This window comes from Pinus tabuliformis, chromosome Q (assembly GCF_031772625.1).
Source record: "Pinus tabuliformis cultivar Carrire ecotype Pingquan chromosome Q, CPIR1, whole genome shotgun sequence".
NCBI classification, from domain to species: domain Eukaryota; kingdom Viridiplantae; phylum Streptophyta; class Pinopsida; order Pinales; family Pinaceae; genus Pinus; species Pinus tabuliformis.
In genome coordinates, this window is record NC_142296.1 from 308,176,803 (window position 1) to 308,186,737 (window position 9,935).

At 33.2% G+C, this 9,935-nt stretch overlaps 1 pseudogene; it reads right to left on the reverse strand.

The window, feature by feature from the left end:
• Positions 1-2,666: 2,666 nt before the first annotated feature.
• Positions 2,667-4,251, reverse strand: LOC149219437 (E3 ubiquitin-protein ligase PUB23 pseudogene; annotated as a pseudogene).
• Positions 4,252-9,935: the final 5,684 nt, after the last annotated feature.

Here is a 9,935-nt window from a genome sequence, read left to right on the forward strand (position 1 = left end):
CTCATTGCTCACCCTAACTACACAATATAATTGACAACTTAACACATTGGACATCGAGAGTTTTTAGTTGTGGTTCCTTTTCAACTCATTGATATGCTGAGGCCAAGGCCCTTATGCGCTACACCTTTACCTCCATATGACCTAGCGCCATGGTCACTGACTATTCCCTGACAGATATCAATAGATTGGGTTTACTCCTTTATTGTCACACATCGATATGCCAATGTATTGAGACCAAAGTTTCGAGACGTGAAGCTCTCAGGCGCTATCACTTAGCACCTTACGACCAGGGGTTGTGACCTGGAGCTGGACCTTATCAAATGTCGAAGGAATCTACAAACTATTCACAAACTTTGATAGCTTGTGGCCCGATATGGCCCACTTTGCCACATTATCCGTTGTAGCCAATACAAACTTGCCACGTGCCATTGGTCCAATTAACTTTCCAAATATGTCAAAAACACCCGCCACGTGTCATCCTCCATTGTTGCCAAGTCATGATCTTCGTCACCTATCATCCACATGGATCCACGTCACACCACTTCCACTGCATATTGGATTAGGTGCATTCCTTGCATTAATTACTACACATTTGTGATCTCGATGTGGATATGGGCCATTGGATCTAGGCAATCTCAACCATTGGATCCATCATGTGCATGGTTGTCCATAACCTTTGTGCACATTGCGAACCTAATGTCGTATGGATCGTTGATCTTGTGTTTTCTTTTCCGTTTGATCCATTGTGTGCACAAGCATGTTTTAACCCTTGCATGTGTTGTGCACTTGATATTAATCAGAGTCATTGATCTTGCTGACGGTGATGAATCTTGGTTGCTAATGTTTCATTTAGTGCCTGCGCCATTTTACTTGGCCTCCTATTGTTCAAACACATTCTACTCGGTTTGTAGCTTCTCGAATTCACTTTGCTAGACTATTTGATGCTTTGCTATACTCGCATAGTGGTTGTAACCCTCTTTTGCTCTCTAATCTACCTTGAATAACAATAACATAGTTGATATCAATAACATGTATACAACAATATCTAACTTATCTGTAATCTTTTTATTTTGTTAATTTAATTTTTGAATCTCATGATTTACATAATACTTTATAACATAATAATTGCCAATTAAAGTATCCAATAAATAACTTAACTATAATCTTAAAAAAATTATTTTTATTAAAAAAACTATATCAATTTTTTTTTATCCGTAAAACTTTTCATTTACCATTTAATTCCACGTATCCAAATACATAGTGATCACTTACTTTGGTGTAACATTATACACGGAATTTTAAATAAAATTAAGAAAGGAAATAACTCAGCTTTTTATCACCTTGATCGGCTGACCAAAGACTCAACTACAAGCTTGCATATGGTAAGGGAAAGTTAACTGCCGGGCTCACCAAGAAATTTGTATTGTTTCGCTAGGTAAATAAACTTATTTGCAATGAAGGGATGAAATAATATTTAAGAAAATTTGTTTCTAAAATTAGTGATGATAATGTGATATCAAAAGTATATTAGTGAGGTATAGATTAATTTGTTTGGGTGGAGTTTAGTCTGTATTAAATTATTGGTTTAAATCTAATAAAAAAAATATTTTATAAGAATGGTATGGAATTAAATTATTTAAAAAAATCTTAAACCTAATAAAAAAAATATTTTATAAGAATGGTATGGAATTAAATTATTTAAAAAAATCTTAAACCTAATAAAAAAAATATTTTATAAGAATGGTATGGAATTAAATTATTTAAAAAAAACCAAATAAACCCAGTAGGTATTGAGGATAAGAACTTTGCAGGATTAAATTATCCAAAAAGAAATCCAAATAAACGCAATAGTGAGCAGATCTTTTTCCATCCCAATAAACCCAGTAGTGAGCAGATCCTTCTTCGATCCCATTAAGAAAAACTATTCCAAATGGGGTTCAAGGTTGACACACTGGTGGGAAGATCGTACCAGCCCAGCCTGAGCGTAGCTCCAGAAAAAAGAAAAGGAAGAGTGATATCAATAGCATAGTCAAATCATTAATTGAATTAAAATTCGAAGAGCTATTTCTCAGATCCTGAGGGTTGATAATGTGATATCAAATAAACAATCAATCGAATTGTAATTACAAGAGCTCCCCACATGCACTGCATGGCTGTAAATGATTCCATCAAATTGTAATTACAAGAGCTCCCCACATGCACGGCGTGGCTTTAAATAATTCCAGTAATAAAACCACCCTGAAACTATAATTACAATTCTGAATATAGGTTAAAACTGGAATAAAAAAGGGTAATACTAAAAAAACAAACAGCGCTTTCTTCTGTGAATTTTGCAGGCTTCAAAGCTCAAAGATTGCTGGATTTGTCTTTTTTTCATATAAATTTAGATTTGTGGTATAAGAGTGGTCTGTTTTTTCGCATGCCCCCAACAAAGTCAGGATATAATGAGTTGGGTCTCGAATTGTTTGAGCTTTTGTACTAAAAAAGAAAAACAAAGAAGCCAGAGATCCTATCAAATTGTTGCTAGAAAAAAAAACCCTTGAATAACATAGAAAAGAAATGATAGAAAATTTTTCCGGATCCTTTTTTGATTACATCATAACAAACAAATGAGAGATAAATGGGAGTCGCTGCATTGAATTGTTTAGAAGAGATTAAAATGGGACGTCTTAGTCTTAGATATAAGAATGAATATTTCAAGAATACACCTGGAATGTACTTACGCTCAGATATAGGATGACTGCTTCTCATCAACTAATCGCTGAGAATTTATACAAAACTGCCAATACTAGAGTTAATAATACATTGTACACAATATTGCTCATTGTTCTCCATGGACTGTGAACAGATGGGATGGAACGCAAACAGAGTTCCTCCAATACTTACCGTTCTCTCTGAGAATTTCCTTTGCCTTATGTTTCGTCTTTGGTGTGCATTCGAGCGGCAGAAGCATGCACAATTTGTAGACGGCACCAATCTGCTCCATTTCATTAAGAAGGTGAGGAGTCGGAGAGAACTTGCAGAGCGACCACAGTATTCGAACCGCTTTCTCGGTTGCAGCGTGTGAGACTCTGAATATTTTCTTGGAGATGGAAGCTATGCCCATGGCGTGATCAATTGTTGTGGCTCTTCCTTCTGCACATTCACACAAAATGTCCAGAAGACGCAGCAACTTCTCGCAAGGTAATCCGCGCGATTCGGGAAGTGATTCAATTAACACATAAATGGCTCCGGCCTCTATGGCCTTGATTTTGTGCTTTCTTGAGGGAGAACAGATGGCCATCAAAACATCCAGAGACGAAGCAGTTGCTTGAGGGCAGACCTCCTCTGTCACAAGTTGAAGGAGTCCTTCAATCAGATCTTCGTCCGCATTCGCAACGAGCTGTTGCAGCCTGTTCTGCCCACTGCTAGAAAGCGTCTTCAGTAACATGACCGAATGGAGTCTGGCATTGCAGCTGCCTCTCTTGAGAATCCATGAAATGGATTTCAGGGTTTTGGACATAGTAAGGCAATCTGCAGTCTCGTCTGTCATGGGAAGAGATTGCAGAATCCCCAAGGCCTCCTCGCAAGCCATGGCACAATCGTAGCCCCCGCTTTCCATTTCCACAGTATTGGTTTCCATGACTGAAATCAGTGCAGACGCCGCGCCACAAGCAGCAATACACCTTCTGTTTGCCTCGCTCTGAGCAGCCAGAGATCTGAGTTTCTTCAAGCCATTAACCACTTGAAAAGGCGGGCAAGATTCAAAATCTCGAAGCAATTCATTGACCTGATTCGGGTCGACTGGGGGCTTGGGCGTGGGGATTCGCTGGACACCATTCGAACTGTTGACGAGACACCACCCTTGAATGAGGCGACGGAGGGTGTGGTTAGGAATCATATCGAAGTTGGACATTACTTGCATTGTTGCAGGGCATGTGTTCTTGCCGCAAGAATAGACCCATTTCTCCATACTTTCTCGATCATATGTGATACCAGTGCAAACAGTAATGGGGTCTCTCATTATCTGCATAGATATGGGGCATATGAAGTAGGAAGGGATTTCAGCGACCGCTGTGCTCTCTTTTGGATCCATACTTGCGCTTTTCTTTTTAACATAAACCACCCAATTTCAGGCCGTGGGGATGGGGGGAGCTTTGAACTTTATGGGACCTGTAACTTCTGGGATTATCAGCTCCAACCTGTCTATATGAAGGATCCTTCACAAATTCGTCTTACGATCGCCTGTAATATGATCAGTTTGGATGTACAACTTAGAAGATGCCCTGATTTCTGATAATTGAAGGGCCAATCCAGATTTATAGCATCGGAGGCTGCAGGCTGTTTCTGTTTCCAATGAAAAAGTCCACGCGCTTGCCATGATAAATCCCGCTGGCCATGATGAAGCAAGCCAGCCGAGGGCCATGTGCCCTGCCGACGGCGGAGGAGTGGGATTCCAACGATGCATGTCAACAAGTCAAATATGACGTGCAAATGTATCTCCAAAAATAATGTGATCCCCGTTTTCAAACTGACACCCTCATTCTAGATTTCTAACCGACCTCCAATATCCGCAACCAAACAGTTTTTCAAACTGACCTGCTCAACCATGCATCGTCTACATAAAAATAAAAAGAACATTTCAATTAAGTTCATTAAATTTATTTTTAATGAAAACCGTTGAAATTCAATGCATATCCACCGTCACTGTTATATTTTTAAAAGTAAACTGGTAAAATTGAATGCATATTAGTAATAACGGTTAAGATGTTTATAAATGTCATACAAATTATAACATATACACTATTATACTTAAATGTTATATATTTTAGACATATATTAATATATATATATATATATATATATATTTTAGCTATATAATATTTAATATATTATTGTTCATAATACTTTGGAATGATGGTGAATACACTATTATATTTAAATGTTATATATTTTAGATTTATAATTAAATATATATAATTTATTTATATAATATTTAATATATTATTGTTTATAAGACTTTGCAATGATGGTGAATACACTATTATATTTAAATATATATTTAATATATTATTGTACATAAGACTTTGGAATGATGGTAAATAGATGTTCTAATAAGATATTTTTATGATTACCAATTCAAATTAAATTCCCTTTATAAGTATTTATTTTAAAAAATAATATATTATTTATCAATATTCACCATGAAAAAATATTTAATCGATTATATCGACATAGCTTAAGATAGACCTGGAAAGATAAATGTTTTGTTATCATAAATAAAAGTCAACCTTCTGATTAATTAATTTAACACAAAAGGCAAGCATTCCGACTTTCAAATGTACACGCATAATAGTCAACCCTATGGTGAAATGTATATGTATAAATGTCAATCCTAGGGTTAATTAATTTAAGACATGATGGTCCTGTTAATACAAGGTTTAATCGTTGAGGGTGGTTAGCTTCATTCGCTTACATTTTTTTTGGAATGATCTTACATGTTGCTCCCTTTGTTTTTCTCCGGACATCCTTAATTTTAATTGAAGTGTCATATGTTTCGTAACGCCTTTCTGGATTATGTTGTTATTGATTTTATATATATTTAAATAATTTTTAAATTTGTAAAATATTTTATTTATAAAGTTATTATTAAATTATTTTAAAATTTGTAAAATATATTATTGAGAAAGTTTAAATCCAATAGTTTTTAAAATTAAATTATAAAAAATACGAATGTTTATTGTATACTAGAGTAACTACAAGATTGCAAAAAAATCATAAGTTACGAAAATAAATGAAAATTGTAAAAAGATAAAAAAATAAATTTTGTTTGTAAAGTATAAATTTTGTTTGAAGTTTGGGGATGAAATAATCTTAACTTATTGATTATGAACGAATCTTATTTTTGGAACAAAGTAATAGTATATAGCTTTAGCTATAAATTCTTAATCATGAAAAATTTATAATCATGAAATGGAACAAAACAATAGTATATAGATTTATTTATAAATTCTTAACCATGAAATATAATCCATTTTTATTGATTTGAGTTTTCTTAGATGAATGCTTGTGTAATTGTTAACTCTCTTAATCTAATAGCTAGAATTATTCAATGTTAATTACAATTCTTGTAGTTTGGGAGATGTGTTTTTGCAAATTTAGTAAGGAGACAAATGATTGTTTGATCATGGATTGTGGCCACTCAAAACAAGTGTGGCTAGAAATGGAGGTACTAATAGGATTGAAAAATATTTTGTCATTGAGAAATTGGGCAAGGAATCCATAAACCATAGAATTTTAAGGCTCTTCCAGTATTAGTAACAATGAGTATATGGAGGGGCCTTTCAATTTTTGAAGAAAAATAAATTCCTACAATAAAGTGTGTAGTGAAAGGGCTCAACATATTGAGTCATTTCCCATAAGTTAAGGAAGAAACTCAATAAGGGTAGGGGTTCAAGAACATGTTGATATGAGATTTCTTGGGCTATTTTTTATAGGTGTCACAAGGGGATATTGCTCTATGTAGAGGGGGAGGAATCCTATTCTTTGTGGATATCGTTTCATTAAGTTTAAGGTAAGATTGGGGGAGGGGTCAACTAATTATGTAGAATTGATGACAATAAAACTAGTATTGTTTCTAGAAAATGAAAAAATAATTAAGAGTTTAAAGGTGTTTGGTGATTCCTAGATTGTGATCAAACGGGTAAAATATGAACAAAGATGTCACAATGTGCTTTTAAATTCTGTCATGGAAAATGTTAAAGGTTTGAGTCTTTAGCTGGTGTACACAGATAGAACTATGAAGGCTAATGGTTTATCCAAAACTTGAATTCTAATGCAGTGTGGTACCTACATAATAATAATAAATAGGAGATGGTACTTGGATAATAATAGTAATAGTAATGGTAGTTTAATTATGATCCTCATTTTCATGAATTAATGGTGGAAACAAGTGATGCTCTTGTCTAAGTTTTTTTATATGTAATCAAAGTAATTTTGATCATTCTTTTTCTATCCAGAGAAAATTTTAAAGATGAAAAATTATTTTAAAATGTAGAAACCTTTGCAAATATTACTAGTCCTTAATAAACCTTTGCAAATATTACTAGTCCCTAATAATTAGTACTTAATATGTAAAATGTAAAATGTTTGAAAATATTTTTTAAAAATATTCAAATTTCTAAGAATTATACATAAACTTCTATAAAATTTTGGTGATAATTAAAATAAAATAACTTTATCATTTGGACTACTTATTTTTAGAAAAATGGAAATTAGAAAATCTATATATATATAGATATATATTAAAAATTAAAAATAGACAAAATTTAACCCCTAATACTTTTTCTATTTCTAATTCTAAAAATATAATCATATCTTTAACAGAAAAATGATATACATCATTTAAATAATTAAATAGATTTTTTCCTCTATATTAAAAAAAATTTCATATATATATATTTAATTAAACATTAATCTATTTCAAATAAAAATAATTAAAAATATATATATAATTTTATAACTTTTTATAAATAATAAAAAATAATAAAAATATAATTAAAAAAAAAACACCTTATATAAACTTATTATTAAATTATATGTGAATACAACGTTTCATGATTGCTCGGCTCTCAAAGGTTCAGTGAATATCCTTGCATGGAAACATCAATTCGATTCACCTCCGTACCTTGAGAGGGGTCCCCATCAAGGCCAAGGCCAAGGCACCTTGGCCACTCTGATTAACTAGTTTATCACAGGAAGGACATTCGTTTCACCTGTGACTTCTTCCAAGTTTGTACTGTACAATAAAAGTCAACACTCTGATTCACTAGTACGCAGGAAGGACAGCATCTCACCTGTCACTTCTTCCGTTTTTGTATTGTACAATAAAAGTCAACCTTATGATTAATTAGTATAGTGGTGGTGTTAATCAAAGAATTAATTGGTTTAATACATAGTTTAATTGGTTTAATAAAATTTAAAATTTATAACAAGAATTCACTAAATTTAAAGTTAAAGGCCTTTACAATTAAATAGTAAAAAAGAGATGACTAAGTTTAATGTGAAAGGTCTTTAAAATTAAATTGTAAAAAGAGAGAATATTTGTTAGATATATTTATAATTTAAAAGGAGGAGAAAAAATACAATTTGGAAAGAAAAATAATAATTGTAAATAGATACAAAAATAACTATAAAAAGGAAAAAAAATTTTTGATGGGGTTTTGTTTTGTGGTTGAGTCTATATGAAGTGATCTTTTTAGATGGATATGTGATTGTAGTGATCACTGATCTTTCTTTTATGTGGATCTGTGAATGTAGTGATCATTAATTTCTAAAATTAAGAATCACATAAAAATGAAAAAAAATCCTATTTTTAAATCAAAATTATCTAAAACATATAACTTCAACTTTAAATTAATCTCTAAAATTACAAATCTCATAAAAATAAAAATAAAATCTTATTTTAAATTAAAATTATCTAAAACGTATAACTCCAACGCTAAATTAAAATAGAAATCTATCTTTATTAGTTTTGCATTTAAATTTCCTTAAAAAAATATTTATTCACTTGTCCCCGCCTTAAATTAATTGTTAAATAATAATTACAATCCCTTCTAGATTATTATACCAATGCAATGTTTCATGCTTAACTCACCCCTCTATATTATTATAGCAATGCAATGTTTCATGCTTAACTCACCGGTCTTTGTTTGATAAAAGCTACCGTGAATACCTTACATGTAAACATCAAATTTATTCACCACAGTAAATAGTAATCCATAACTCACCCCTCTATATTATTATAGCAATGCAATGTTTCATGCTTAACTCACCGGTCTTTGTTTGATAAAAGCTACCGTGAATACCTTACATGTAAACATCAAATTTATTCACCACAGTAAATAGTAATCCATAAAAGGCAAAGTCAACCTCCTGATTTATTTGTTTAACACATAAAGGCAAGCGTGCCTGTCACTTTTTCCGAGTTTGTAATGTGAAGTAATGAAAGTCAACATTATCATTAATTAGTTTAATACACGATGGTCATGTTAATATAAAGATTAATTAGTTTAATACACGATGGTCTTGTTAATGCAAGGTTTATTCTTGGAAGCTAATTAGTTTTTTGTGGCAAGGTTTGCTCAATTCAAAGAGAGACCAAATAGCCTTGTAATATGGTTTTGCTAGGCTTTTCAATAATCTACGTTATTACTCTTCAAAATTTGTAAAAAGAATTATTAATTGGATTTAAATATCTTCAAAATTTGTAAAAGGAATTTTTAAGTTAAAGTTAAAAGTTTTTAAAACCAAATTGTAAGAGTTTATAATGTTTTTTTTGCTTCAATTAAAAAGGAGAAATAGTGTACAAACGGTAACCTCAGCTGTGAGGCTCACCAAAATGACAGGCACACCCCAATCCCTGGTTGCAAGAGGACAAAGCGAGGTGAGTGGAATCACTCCCCTCCACCCTTAGCCACGTGTCGCGAGGTGAGTGGAATCGCTCCCGATTGTGAAAAACCGCTTCCGGCTTAATGAGCGTGCGATAAACCGGAAACCACCCCGAGGGCAGTAAAGCTGTCACAGGAATACAAGCTGGGGTTTTGCGCTTGCCGAGAAAATCTGAATTCCGGCGCATGGGCCAAAGGAAGATGAAGATCCCGCCTTCCGGCCGGCCCTCTGAGACTGCTGGTTTGCTATTACCTGGGTTAAGGAGGCCGACATAGACTTGCATCCTAAAAAGGACCTCACTTAAGTCGTAACATTTCATAATGAATCCAGATCAATGAGACCCCGTCTCTGTGGCTCTGTTTCGGAAAATTCCTGATGCTGCTGTCGGTCGTTGATGGCCCTGGATGAGCATTCCTCCTTCAACTTGTCATCTGTTATCTCCTCCCACCAGCAACACAAGTCGATATGCTTATTTCGTACCCCCTCATTTGCAAGCTAGTCCGCCA